We start from the raw sequence: 16710 nt of genomic DNA, 5'->3' as shown, positions 1-16710 counted from the left end.
TTTTAAATGAGAAATAATAACTTTTACTTCATATAAATATATGCAATAAGGAACCGTAGCACGGCAAAAATAGTTTTGTTTAGAATATGTTATCAAACCTGCCAACGGTTTTGATCAAGGTTTTTTTTTTAATTTCACTGTAAATTTGACAACTTTTTCGATAATTGTAATAGATGAAACCTTAAATCGGTCATTTGATCAAGATAGATTTATAATATGTAATGCCAATTGTATCTGAAGTAAACCTGAACCAACTTATTTTCTTTTAACTATATTATATTTATTAGTAAATTTTACCCCTTTTTCATACTTCATTCTGATTTGACATTATTTTGACCATATTCTAAAAATAGTTGTATAGAATATATTACCAAACCTGTCAACGGTTTTAATCATGTTTTTTTTTAAATTTCATTGTGAATTTGACAACTTTTTCGATAATTGTAATAGATGATACCTTTAATCGGTCATTTGACCAAGATAGATTTTTAATATGTAATGACAATTGTATCTGAAGTAAATTTGAACCAACTTATTTTCTTTTAACTATATTATATTTATTAGTAAATTCTACCCCTTTTTCATGATTCATTCTGATATTACATTATATCGACCATATTCTAAAGATAGCTGTATAGAATATATTTCCAAACCTGTCAACGGTTTTAATCACGATTTTTAAAAATTTCAATGTAAATTTGACAACTTTTTCGATAATTGTAATAGATGATACCTCAAATCGGTCATTTGATCAAGATAGATTTATAATATGTAATGTTATCTCAATTGTATCTGAAGTAAAATTGAACCAACTTAGTTTCTTTTAACAATATTATATTTTTTTGTAAATTCTACCCCTTTTTCACAATTCATTCTGATATGACATTATATCGACCATATTCTAAAGATAGCTGTATAGAATATATTTCCAAACCTGTCAACGGTTTTACTCACGATTTTTAAAGATTTCACTGTAAATTTGACAATTTTTTCGATAATTATAATAGATGATACCTCAAATCGGTCATTTGATCAAAATAAATTTATTATATGTAATCACAATTGTATTTGAAGTAAATTGAACCAACTTAGTTTCTTTTAACAAAATTATATTTTTTAGTAAATTCTACCCCTTTTTCACAATTCATTCTGATATGACATTATATCGACCATATTCTAAAGATAGCTGTATAGAATATATTTCCAAACCTGTCAACGGTTTTAATCACGATTTTTAAAGATTTCACTGTAAATTTGACAATTTTTTCGATAATTGTAATAGATGATACCTTAAATCGGTCATATGATCAAGATATATTTTTAATATGTAATAACAATTGTATCTGAAGTAAATTTGAACCAACTTATTTTCTTTTAACTATATTATATTTATTTGTAAATTTAACCCCTTTTTCATAATTCGTTCCGATATTACATTATATCGACCATATTTTAAAGATAGTTGTATAGAATATATTACCAAACCTGTCAACGGTTTTAATCACGATTTTTAAAATTTCAATGTAAATTTGACAACTTTTTCGATAATTATAATAGATGATACCTCAAATCGGTCATTTGATCAAAATAAATTTATTATATGTAATCACAATTGTATTTGAAGTAAATTGAACCAACTTAGTTTCTTTTAACAAAATTATATTTTTTAGTAAATTCTACCCCTTTTTCACAATTCATTCTGATATGACATTATATCGACCATATTCTAAAGATAGCTGTATAGAATATATTTCCAAACCTGTCAACGGTTTTAATCACGATTTTTAAAGATTTCACTGTAAATTTGACAATTTTTTCGATAATTGTAATAGATGATACCTTAAATCGGTCATTTGATCAAGATATATTTTTAATATGTAATAACAATTGTATCTGAAGTAAATTTGAACCAACTTATTTTCTTTTAACTATATTATATTTATTTGTAAATTTAACCCCTTTTTCATAATTCATTCCGATATTACATTATATCGACCATATTCTAAAATAGCTGTATAGAATATATTACCAAACCTGTCAACGGTTTTAATCACGATTTTTAAAATTTCCATGTAAATTTGACAACTTTTTCGATAATTATAATAGATGATACCTCAAATCGGTCATTTGATCAAAATAAATTTATAATATGTAATCACAATTGTATCTGAAGTAAATTGAACCAACTTAGTTTCTTTTAACAATATTATATTTTTTAGTAAATTTTACCCCTTTTTCATAATGCATTCTGTTATGACATTATATCGACCATATTCTTAAGATAGTTGTATAGAATATGTTATCAAACCTGCCAACGGTTTTAATCAAGGTTTTTTTTTAATTTCACTGTAAATTTGACAACTTTTTCGATAATTGTAATAGATGAAACCCTAAATCGGTCATTTGATCAAGATAGATTTATAATATGTAATGCCAATTGTATCTGAAGTAAACCAGAACCAACTTATTTTCTTTTAACTATATTATATTTATTAGTAAATTTTACCCCTTTTTCATAATTCATTCTGATATGACATTATATCGACAATATTCTAAAGATAGCTGTATAGAATATATTTCCAAACCTGTCAACGGTTTTACTCACGATTTTTAAAGATTTCACTGTAAATTTGACAATTTTTTCGATAATTATAATAGATGATACCTCAAATCGGTCATTTGATCAAAATAAATTTATTATATGTAATCACAATTGTATTTGAAGTAAATTGAACCAACTTAGTTTCTTTTAACAAAATTATATTTTTTAGTAAATTCTACCCCTTTTTCACAATTCATTCTGATATGACATTATATCGACCATATTCTAAAGATAGCTGTATAGAATATATTTCCAAACCTGTCAACGGTTTTAATCACGATTTTTAAAGATTTCACTGTAAATTTGACAATTTTTTCGATAATTGTAATAGATGATACCTTAAATCGGTCATATGATCAAGATATATTTTTAATATGTAATAACAATTGTATCTGAAGTAAATTTGAACCAACTTATTTTCTTTTAACTATATTATATTTATTTGTAAATTTAACCCCTTTTTCATAATTCATTCCGATATTACATTATATCGACCATATTCTAAAGATAGCTGTATAGAATATATTACCAAACCTGTCTACGGTTTTAATGACGATTTTTAAAATTTCCATGTAAATTTGACAACTTTTTCGATAATTATAATAGATGATACCTCAAATCGGTCATTTGATCAAAATAAATTTATAATATGTAATCACAATTGTATCTGAAGTAAATTGAACCAACTTAGTTTCTTTTAACAATATTATATTTTTTAGTAAATTTTACCCCTTTTTCATAATGCATTCTGTTATGACATTATATCGACCATATTCTTAAGATAGTTGTATAGAATATGTTATCAAACCTGCCAACGGTTTTAATCAAGGTTTTTTTTTAATTTCACTGTAAATTTGACAACTTTTTCGATAATTGTAATAGATGAAACCCTAAATCGGTCATGTGATCAAGATAGATTTATAATATGTAATGCCAATTGTATCTGAAGTAAACCAGAACCAACTTATTTTCTTTTAACTATATTATATTTATTAGTAAATTTTACCCCTTTTTCATAATTCATTCCGATATTACATTATATCGACCATATTCTAAAGATAGTTGTATAGAATATATTACCAAACCTGTCAACGGTTTTAATCACGTTTTTTTTAAATTTCAATATAAATTTGACTTTTTCGATACTTGTAATAGATGATACCTTAAATCGGTCATTTGATCAAGATAATTTTATAATATGTAATGCCAATTGTATCTGAAGTAAACCTGAACCAACTTATTTTCTTTTAACTATATTATATTTATTAGTAAATTTTACCCCTTTTTCATAATTCATTCCGATATTACATTATATCGACCATATTTTAAAGATAGTTGTATAGAATATATTACCAAACCTGTCAACGGTTTTAATCACGATTTTTAAAATTTCAATGTAAATTTGACAACTTTTTCGATAATTATAATAGATTATACCTCAAATCGGTCATTTGATCAAAATAAATTTATAATATGTAATCACAATTGTATCTGAAGTAAATTGAACGAACTTAGTTTCTTTTAACAATATTATATTTTTTAGTAAATTTTACCCCTTTTTTATAATGCATACTGATATGACATTATATCGACCATATTCTTAAGATAGTTGTATAGAATATGTTATCAAACCTGCCAACGGTTTTAATCCAGGTTTTTTTTTAATTTCACTGTAAATTTGACAACTTTTTCGATAATTGTTATAGATGATACCTTAAATCGGTCATTTGATCAAGATAGATTTTTAATATGTAATGACAACTGTATCTGAAGTAAATTTGAACCAACTTATTTTCTTTTAACTATATTATATTTATTAGTACATTCTACCCCTTTTTTATGATTCATTCTGATATTACATTATATCGACCATATTCTAAAGATAGCTGTATAGAATATATTTTGAAACCTGTCAACGGTTTTAATCACGATTTTTAAAAATTTCAATGTAAATTTGACAACTTTTTCGATAATTGTAATAGATGATACCTCAAATCGGTCATTTGATCAAGAAAAATTTATAATATGTGATCACAACTGTATCTGAAGTAAAATTGAACCAACTTAGTTTTCGTTTAACAATATTATATTTTTTAGTAAATTCTACCCCTTTTTCATAATTCATTCTGATATGACATTATATCGACCATATTCTAAAGATAGCTGTATAGAATATATTTCCAAATCTGTCAACGGTTTTAATCAAGGTTTTTTTTTAATTTCACTGTAAATTTGACAACTTTTTCGATAATTGTAATAGATGAAACCTTAAATCGGCCATTTGATCAAGATACATTTATAATATGTTATGCCAATTATATCTGAAGTAAATTGAACCAACTTAGTTTCTTTTAACAATATTATATTTTTTAGTAAATTTTACCCCTTTTTCATAATGCATTCTGTTATGACATTATATCGACCATATTCTTAAGATAGTTGTATAGAATATGTTATCAAACCTGCCAACGGTTTTAATCAAGGTTTTTTTTTAATTTCACTGTAAATTTGACAACTTTTTCGATAATTGTAATAGATGAAACCCTAAATCGGTCATTTGATCAAGATAGATTTATAATATGTAATGCCAATTGTATCTGAAGTAAACCAGAACCAACTTATTTTCTTTTAACTATATTATATTTATTAGTAAATTTTACCCCTTTTTCATAATTCATTCCGATATTACATTATATCGACCATATTCTAAAGATAGTTGTATAGAATATATTACCAAACCTGTCAACGGTTTTAATCACGTTTTTTTTAAATTTCAATATAAATTTGACTTTTTCGATACTTGTAATAGATGATACCTTAAATCGGTCATTTGATCAAGATAATTTTATAATATGTAATGCCAATTGTATCTGAAGTAAACCTGAACCAACTTATTTTCTTTTAACTATATTATATTTATTAGTAAATTTTACCCCTTTTTCATAATTCATTCCGATATTACATTATATCGACCATATTTTAAAGATAGTTCTATAGAATATATTACCAAACCTGTCAACGGTTTTAATCACGATTTTTAAAATTTCAATGTAAATTTGACAACTTTTTCGATAATTATAATAGATTATACCTCAAATCGGTCATTTGATCAAAATAAATTTATAATATGTAATCACAATTGTATCTGAAGTAAATTGAACGAACTTAGTTTCTTTTAACAATATTATATTTTTTAGTAAATTTTACCCCTTTTTTATAATGCATACTGATATGACATTATATCGACCATATTCTTAAGATAGTTGTATAGAATATGTTATCAAACCTGCCAACGGTTTTAATCCAGGTTTTTTTTTAATTTCACTGTAAATTTGACAACTTTTTCGATAATTGTTATAGATGATACCTTAAATCGGTCATTTGATCAAGATAGATTTTTAATATGTAATGACAACTGTATCTGAAGTAAATTTGAACCAACTTATTTTCTTTTAACTATATTATATTTATTAGTACATTCTACCCCTTTTTTATGATTCATTCTGATATTACATTATATCGACCATATTCTAAAGATAGCTGTATAGAATATATTTTGAAACCTGTCAACGGTTTTAATCACGATTTTTAAAAATTTCAATGTAAATTTGACAACTTTTTCGATAATTGTAATAGATGATACCTCAAATCGGTCATTTGATCAAGAAAAATTTATAATATGTGATCACAACTGTATCTGAAGTAAAATTGAACCAACTTAGTTTTCGTTTAACAATATTATATTTTTTAGTAAATTCTACCCCTTTTTCATAATTCATTCTGATATGACATTATATCGACCATATTCTAAAGATAGCTGTATAGAATATATTTCCAAATCTGTCAACGGTTTTAATCAAGGTTTTTTTATAATTTCACTGTAAATTTGACAACTTTTTCGATAATTGTAATAGATGAAACCTTAAATCGGCCATTTGATCAAGATACATTTATAATATGTTATGCCAATTGTATCTGAAGTAAATTGAACCAACTTAGTTTCTTTTAACAATATTATATTTTTTAGTAAATTTTACCCCTTTTTCATAATGCATTCTGTTATGACATTATATCGACCATATTCTTAAGATAGTTGTATAGAATATGTTATCAAACCTGCCAACGGTTTTAATCAAGGTTTTTTTTTAATTTCACTGTAAATTTGACAACTTTTTCGATAATTGTAATAGATGAAACCCTAAATCGGTCATTTGATCAAGATAGATTTATAATATGTAATGCCAATTGTATCTGAAGTAAACCAGAACCAACTTATTTTCTTTTAACTATATTATATTTATTAGTAAATTTTACCCCTTTTTCATAATTCATTCCGATATTACATTATATCGACCATATTCTAAAGATAGTTGTATAGAATATATTACCAAACCTGTCAACGGTTTTAATCACGTTTTTTTTAAATTTCAATATAAATTTGACTTTTTCGATACTTGTAATAGATGATACCTTAAATCGGTCATTTGATCAAGATAATTTTATAATATGTAATGCCAATTGTATCTGAAGTAAACCTGAACCAACTTATTTTCTTTTAACTATATTATATTTATTAGTAAATTTTACCCCTTTTTCATAATTCATTCCGATATTACATTATATCGACCATATTTTAAAGATAGTTCTATAGAATATATTACCAAACCTGTCAACGGTTTTAATCACGATTTTTAAAATTTCAATGTAAATTTGACAACTTTTTCGATAATTATAATAGATTATACCTCAAATCGGTCATTTGATCAAAATAAATTTATAATATGTAATCACAATTGTATCTGAAGTAAATTGAACGAACTTAGTTTCTTTTAACAATATTATATTTTTTAGTAAATTTTACCCCTTTTTTATAATGCATACTGATATGACATTATATCGACCATATTCTTAAGATAGTTGTATAGAATATGTTATCAAACCTGCCAACGGTTTTAATCCAGGTTTTTTTTTTAATTTCACTGTAAATTTGACAACTTTTTCGATAATTGTTATAGATGATACCTTAAATCGGTCATTTGATCAAGATAGATTTTTAATATGTAATGACAACTGTATCTGAAGTAAATTTGAACCAACTTATTTTCTTTTAACTATATTATATTTATTAGTACATTCTACCCCTTTTTTATGATTCATTCTGATATTACATTATATCGACCATATTCTAAAGATAGCTGTATAGAATATATTTCGAAACCTGTCAACGGTTTTAATCACGATTTTTAAAAATTTCAATGTAAATTTGACAACTTTTTCGATAATTGTAATAGATGATACCTCAAATCGGTCATTTGATCAAGAAAAATTTATAATATGTGATCACAACTGTATCTGAAGTAAAATTGAACCAACTTAGTTTTCGTTTAACAATATTATATTTTTTAGTAAATTCTACCCCTTTTTCATAATTCATTCTGATATGACATTATATCGACCATATTCTAAAGATAGCTGTATAGAATATATTTCCAAATCTGTCAACGGTTTTAATCAAGGTTTTTTTTTAATTTCACTGTAAATTTGACAACTTTTTCGATAATTGTAATAGATGAAACCTTAAATCGGCCATTTGATCAAGATACATTTATAATATGTTATGCCAATTGTATCTGAAGTAAACCTGAACCAACTTATTTTCTTTTAACTATATTATATTTATTAGTAAATTTTACCCCTTTTTCATAATTCATTCCGATATTACATTATATCGACCATATTCTAAAGATAGCTGTATAGAATATATTTCCAAACCTGTCAACGGTTTTAATCACGATTTTTAAAAATTTCAATGTAAATTTGACAACTTTTTCGATAATTGTAATAGATGATACCTCAAATCGGTCATTTGATCAAGATAAATTTATAATATGTAATCACAACTGTATCTGAAGTAAAATTGAACCAACTTAGTTTTCGTTTAACAATATTATATTTTTTAGTAAATTCTACCCCTTTTTCATAATTCATTCTCATATGACATTACATCGACCATATTCTAAAGATAATTATATAGAATATGTTATCAAACCTGCCAACGGTGTTAATCAAGTGGTTTTTTTAAATTTCACTGTAAATTTGATAACTTTTTCGATAATTGTAATAGATGAAACCTTAAATCGGTCATTTGATCAAGATAGATTTATAATATGTAATGCCAATTGTATCTGAAGTAAACTTGAACCAACTTATTTTCTTTTAACTATATTATATTTATTAGTAAATTCTATCCCTTTTTCATGATTCATTCTGATATTACATTATATCGACCATATTTTAAAGATAGCTGTATAGAATATATTTCCAAACCTGTCAACGGTTTTAATCACGATTTTAAAAAATTTCAATGTAAATTTGACAACTTTTTCGATAATTGTAATAGATGATACATTTGTACCTCAAATCGGTCATTTGATCAAGATAAATTTATATGTAATGTAATCTCAATTGTATCTGAAGTAAAATTGAACCAACTTAGTTTCTTTTAACAATATTATATTTTTTTGTAAATTCTACCCCTTTTTCATAATTCATTCTGATATTAGATTATATCGACCATATTCTAAAGATAGTTGTATAGAATATATAACCAAACCTGTCAACGATTGCAATCATTTTTTTTTTTTAAATTTCACTGTCAATTTGATAACTTTTTCGATAAATGTAATAGATGATACCTTAAATCGGTCATGTGATCAAGATAGATTTATAATATGCAATGACAATTAAATTTTAAGTAAACTTGAACCAACTTATTTTCTTTTAACTATATTATATTTATTAGTAAATTCTATCCCTTTTTCATAATTCATTCTGATATTATATTATATAGACCATATTCTAAAAATAGTTGTACAGAATATATTACCGAACCTGTCAACGGTTCTCATCAATTTTTTTTTTAAATTTCACTGTCAATTTGACAACTTTTTCGATAATTGTAATAGATGATACCTTAAATCGGTCATTTGATCAAGATAGATTTATAATATGCAATGACAATTAAATTTTAAGTAAACTTGAACCAGCTTATTTTCTTTTAACTATATTATATTTATTAGTAAATTCTATCCCTTTTTCATAATTCATTCTGATATTATATTATATAGACCATATTCTAAAAATAGTTGTACAGAATATATTACCGAACCTGTCAACGGTTCTCATCATGTTTTTTTTAAATTTCACTGTAAATTTGACAAATTTTTCGATAATTGTAATCGATGATACCTTAAATCGGTCATTTGATCAAGATAAATTTATAATATGTAATGACAATTGTATCTGAAGTAAACTTGAACCAACTTAATTTCTTTTAACAATATTACATTTTTTAGCAAAATCTACCCCTTTTTCATAATTCATTCTGATATGACATTATATCGACCATATTCTAAAGATAGTTGTATAGAATAAATAACCAAACCTGTCAACGATTTTAATCATGTTTTTTTTAAATTTCACTGTAACTTTGACAACTTTTTCGATAATTGTAATTTTTTATAAGATAAATTTATAATATGTAATGACAATTGTATCTGAAGTAAACTTGAACCAACTTAATTTCTTTTAACAATATTACATTTTTTAGCAAAATCTACCCCTTTTTCATAATTCATTCTGATATGACATTATATCGACCATATTCTAAAGATAGTTGTATAGAATAAATAACCAAACCTGTCAACGATTTTAATCATGTTTTTTTTAAATTTCACTGTAACTTTGACAACTTTTTCGATAATTGTAATAGATGACACCTTTAATCGGTCATTTGATCAAGATAGATTTTTAATATGTAATGACAATTGTATCTGAAGTAAACTTGAACCAACTTATTTTCTTTTAACTATATTAAATTTATTAGTAAATTCTACCCCTTTTTCATGATTCATTCTGATATTACATTATATCGACCATATTCTAAAGATAGCTGTATAGAATATATTTCCAAACCTGTCAACGGTTTTAAACACGATTTTTTAAAATTTCAATGTAAATTTGACAACTTTTTCGATAATTGTAATAGATGATACCTCAAATCAGTCATTTAATTAAGATAAATTTATAATATGTAATCACAATTGTATCTGAAGTAAAATTGAACCAACTTAGTTTCTTTTAACAATATTACATTTTGTAGCAAATTCTACCCCTTTTTCATAATTCATTCTGATATGACATTATATCGACCATTTTCTTAAGATAGTTATATAGAATATATTACCAAACCTGTCAACGGTTTTAATCACGTTTTTTTTTTAATTTCAATATAAATTTGACAACTTTTCGATACTTGTAATAGATGATACCTTAAATCGGTCATTTGATCAAGATAAATTTAAAATATGTAATCGCAATTCTATCTGAAGTAATCTTGAACCGACTTAATTTCTTTTAACAATATTATATTTTTTTAGTAAATTCTACCCCTTTTTCATAATTCATTCTGATATGACATTATATCGACCATATTCTAAGGATAGTTCTATAGAATATATTTCCAAACCTGTCAACGGTTTTAATCACGATTTCTTAAATTTCAATGAGAATTTGACAACTTTTTCGATAATTGTAATATATGATACCTCAAATCAGTCATTTGCTTAAGATAAATTTATAATATGTAATCACAATTACATCTGGAGTAGAATTGAACCAACTTAGTTTCATTTAACAATATTACATTTTTTAGCAAATTCTACCCCTTTTTCATAATTCATTATGATATTACATTATATCGACCATATTCTAAAGATAGTTGTATAGAATATATAACCAAACCTGTCAACGGTTTCAATCAATTTTTTTTTTAAATTTCACTGTCAATTTGACAACTTTTTCGATACTTGTAATAAATGATACCTTATATCGGTCATTTGATCAAGATAGATTTATAATATGCAATGACAATTGTATTTGAAATAAACTTGAACCAACTTATTTTCTTTTAACTATATTATATTTATTAGTAAATTCTATCCCTTTTTCATAATTCATTCTGATATATCATTACATCGACCATATTCTAAAAATAGTTGTACAGAATATATTACCAAACCTGTCAACGGTTTTAATCATGTTTTTTTTTTTAATTTCACTGTAAATTTGACAACTTTTTCGATAATTGTAATAGATGATACCTTTAATCGGTCATTTGATCAAGATAGATTTTTAATATATAATGACAATTGTATCTGAATTAAACTTAAACCAAATTATTTTCTTTTAACTATATTATATTTATTAGTAAATTCTACCCCTTTTTCATAATTCATTCTGATATTACATTATATCGACCATATTCTAAAGATAGTTGTATAGAATATATTTCCAAACCTGTCAACGGTTTTAATCTTGATTATTTAAAATTTCAATGTAAATTTGACAACTTTTTCGATAATTGTAATAGATGATACCTTTTACACCTCAAATCAGTCATTTGCTTAAGATAAATTTATAATATGTAATCACAATTACATCTGGAGTAAAATTGAACCAACTTAGTTTCTTTTAACAATATCACATTTTTTAGCAAATTCTACCCCTTTTTCATAATTCATTCTGATATTACATTATATCGACCATATTCTAAAGATAGTTGTATAGAATATATTTCCAAACCTGTCAACGGTTTTACTGACGATTTTTTAAAATTTCAATGTAAATTTGACAACTTTTTTGATAATTGTAATAGATGATACCTTAAATCGGACATTTGATCAAGTTAAATTTATAATATGTAATGACAATTGTATCTGAAGTAAACTTGAACCAACTTAATTTCTTTTAACAATATTAATTTTTTTTAGCAAATTCTACCCCTTTTTCATAATTCATTCTGATATTAGATTATATCGACCATATTCTAAAGATAGTTGTATAGAATATATAACCAAACCTGTCAACGGTTGCAATCATTTTTTTTTTTAATTTCACTGTCAATTTGAGATTTTTTTCGATAATTGTAATAGATGATACCTTAAATCGGTCATTTGATCAAGATAAATTTATAATATGTAATGACAATTGTATCTGAAGTAAACTTGAACCAACTTAATTTCTTTTAACAATATTAATTTTTTTTAGCAAATTCTACCCCTTTTTCATAATTCATTCTGATATTAGATTATATCGACCATATTCTAAAGATAGTTGTATAGAATATATAACTAAACCTGTCAACGGTTGCAATCATTTTTTTTTAAAATTTCACTGTCAATTTGATAACTTTTTCGATAATTGTAATAGATGATACCTTAAATCGGTCATTTGATCAAGATAGATTTATAATATGCAATGACATTTAAATTTTAAGTAAACTTGAACCAACTTATTTTCTTTTAACTATATTATATTTATTAGTAAATTCTACCCCTTTTTCATCATTCATTCTGATATTACATTATATCGACCATATTCTAAAGATAGCTGTATAGAATATATTTCCAAACCTGTCAACGGTTTTAATCTTGATTTTTTAAAATTTCAATGTAAATTTGACAACTTTTTCGATAATTGTAATAGATGATACCTTTGTACCTCAAATCAGTCATTTGCTTAAGATAAATTTATAATATGTAATCACAATTACATCTGGAGTAAAATTGAACCAACTTAGTTTCTTTTAACAATATTACATTTTTTAGCAAATTCTACCCCTTTTTCATAATTCATTCTGATATTACTTTATATCGACCATATTCTAAAGATAGTTGTATAGAATATATTTCCAAACCTGTCAACGGTTTTAATCTTGATTTTTTAAAATTTCAATGTAAATTTGACAACTTTTTCGATAATTGTAATAGATGATACCTTAAATCGGTCATTTGATCAAGATAGATTTATAATATGCAATGACATTTAAATTTTAAGTAAACTTGAACCAACTTATTTTCTTTTAACTATATTATATTTATTAGTAAATTCTACCCCTTTTTCATCATTCATTCTGATATTACATTATATCGACCATATTCTAAAGATAGCTGTATAGAATATATTTCCAAACCTGTCAACGGTTTTAATCTTGATTTTTTAAAATTTCAATGTAAATTTGACAACTTTTTCGATAATTGTAATAGATGATACCTTTGTACCTCAAATCAGTCATTTGCTTAAGATAAATTTATAATATGTAATCACAATTACATCTGGAGTAAAATTGAACCAACTTAGTTTCTTTTAACAATATTACATTTTTTAGCAAATTCTACCCCTTTTTCATAATTCATTCTGACATTACATTATATCGACCATATTCTAAAGATAGTTGTATAGAATATATTTCCAAACCTGTCAACGGTTTTACTAACGATTTTTTAAAATTTCAATGTAAATTTGACAACTTTTTTGATAATTGTAATAGATGATACCTTAAATCGGTCATTTGATCAAGATAAATTTATAATATGTAATGACAATTGTATCTGAAGTAAACTTGAACCAACTTAATTTCTTTTAACAATATTATTTTTTTTAGCAAATTCTACCCCTTTTTCATAATTCATTCTGATATTAGATTATATCGACCATATTCTAAAGATAGTTGTATAGAATATATAACCAAACTTGTCAACGGTTCTCATCAATTTTTTTTTTAAATTTCACTGTCAATTTGACAACTTTTTCGATAATTGTAATAGATGATACCTTAAATCGGTCATTTGATCAAGATAGATTTATAATATGCAATGACAATTAAATTTTAAGTAAACTTGAACCAGCTTATTTTCTTTTAACTATATTATATTTATTAGTAAATTCTATCCCTTTTTCATAATTCATTCTGATATTATATTATATAGACCATATTCTAAAAATAGTTGTACAGAATATATTACCGAACCTGTCAACGGTTCTCATCATGTTTTTTTTAAATTCCACTGTAAATTTGTCAAATTTTTCGATAATTGTAATAGATGATACCTTAAATCGGTCATTTGATCAAGATACATTTATAATATGTAATGACAATTGTATCTGAAGTAAACTTGAACCAACTTAATTTCTTTTAACAATATTATTTTTTTTTAGCAAATTATACCCCTTTTTCATAATTCATTCTGATATTAGATTATATCGACCATATTCTAAAGATAGTTGTATAGAATATATAACCAAACCTGTCAACGATTGCAATCATTTTTTTTTTTAAATTTCACTGTCAATTTGATAACTTTTTCGATAATTGTAATAGATGATACCTTAAATCGGTCATGTCATCAAGATAGATTTATAATATGCAATCACAATTAAATTTTAAGTAAACTTGAACCAACTTATTTTCTTTTAACTATATTATATGTATTAGTAAATTCTACCCCTTTTTCATGATTCATTCTGATATTACATTATATCGACCATATTCTAAAGATAGCTGTATAGAATATATTTCCAAACCTGTCAACGGTTTTAATCTTGATTTTTTAAAATTTCAATGTAAATTTGACAACTTTTTCGATAATTGTAATAGATGATACCTTTGTACCTCAAATCAGTCATTTGCTTAAGATAAATTTATAATATGTAATCACAATTACATCTGGAGTAAAATTGAACCAACTTAGTTTCTTTTAACAATATTACATTTTTTAGCAAATTCTACCCCTTTTTCATAATTCATTCTGATATTACATTATATCGACCATATTCTAAAGATAGTTGTATAGAATATATTTCCAAACCTGTCAACGGTTTTACTAACGATTTTTTAAAATTTCAATGTAAATTTGAAAACTTTTTTGATAATTGTAATAGATGATACCTTAAATCGGTCATTTGATCAAGATAAATTTATAATATGTAATGACAATTGTATCTGAAGTAAACTTGAACCAACTTAATTTCTTTTAACAATATTATTTTTTTTTAGCAAATTCTACCCCTTTTTCATAATTCATTCTGATAATAGATTATATCGACCATATTCTAAAGATAGTTGTATAGAATATATAACCAAACCTGTCAACGAATGCAATCATTTTTTTTTTTTAAATTTCACTGTCAATTTGATAACTTTTTCGATAATTGTAATAGATGATACCTTAAATCGGTCATGTGATCAAGATAGATTTATAATATGCAATGACAATTAAATTTTAAGTAAACTTGAACCAACTTATTTTCTTTTAACTATATTATATGTATTAGTAAATTCTATCCCTTTTTCATAATTCATTCTGATATTATATTATATAGACCATATTCTAAAAATAGTTGTACAGAATATATTACCGAACCTGTCAACGGTTCTCATCATGTTTTTTTTTAAATTTCACTGTAAATTTGACAAATTTTTCGATAATTGTAATAGATGATACCTTAAATCGGTCATTTGATGAAGATAAATTTATAATATGTACTGACAATTGTATCTGAAGTAAACTTGAACCAACTTAATTTCTTTTAACAATATTACATTTTTTTAGCAAAATCTACCCCTTTTTCATAATTCATTCTGATATGACATTATATCGACCATATTCTAAAGATAGTTGTATAGAATATATTTCCAAACCTGTCAACGGTTTTACTAACGATTTTTTAAAATTTCAATGTAAATTTGACAACTTTTTTGATAATTGTAATAGATGATACCTTAAATCGGTCATTTGATCAAGATAAATTTATAATATGTACTGACAATTGTATCTGAAGTAAACTTGAACCAACTTAATTTCTTTTAACAATATTACATTTTTTAGCAAATTCTACCCCTTTTTCATAATTCATTCTGATATTAGATTATATCGACCATATTCTAAAGATAGTTGTATAGAATATATAACCAAACCAGTCAACGGTTGCAATCAATTTTTTTTTTAAATTTCACTGTCAATTTGACAACTTTTTCGATAATTGTAATAGATGATACCTTAAATCGGTCATTTGATCAAGATAGATTTATAATATGCAATGACAATTAAATTTTAAGTAAACTTGAACCAACTTATTTTCTTTTAACTATATTATATTTATTAGTAAATTCTATCCCTTTTTCATAATTCATTCTGATATTATATTATATAGACCATATTCTAAAAATAGTTGTACAGAATATATTACCGAACCTGTCAACGGTTCTC

Source organism: Mytilus edulis, chromosome 11 (genome assembly GCF_963676685.1).
Source record: "Mytilus edulis chromosome 11, xbMytEdul2.2, whole genome shotgun sequence".
NCBI classification, from domain to species: domain Eukaryota; kingdom Metazoa; phylum Mollusca; class Bivalvia; order Mytilida; family Mytilidae; genus Mytilus; species Mytilus edulis.
This window is presented reverse-complemented; position numbering follows the sequence as displayed.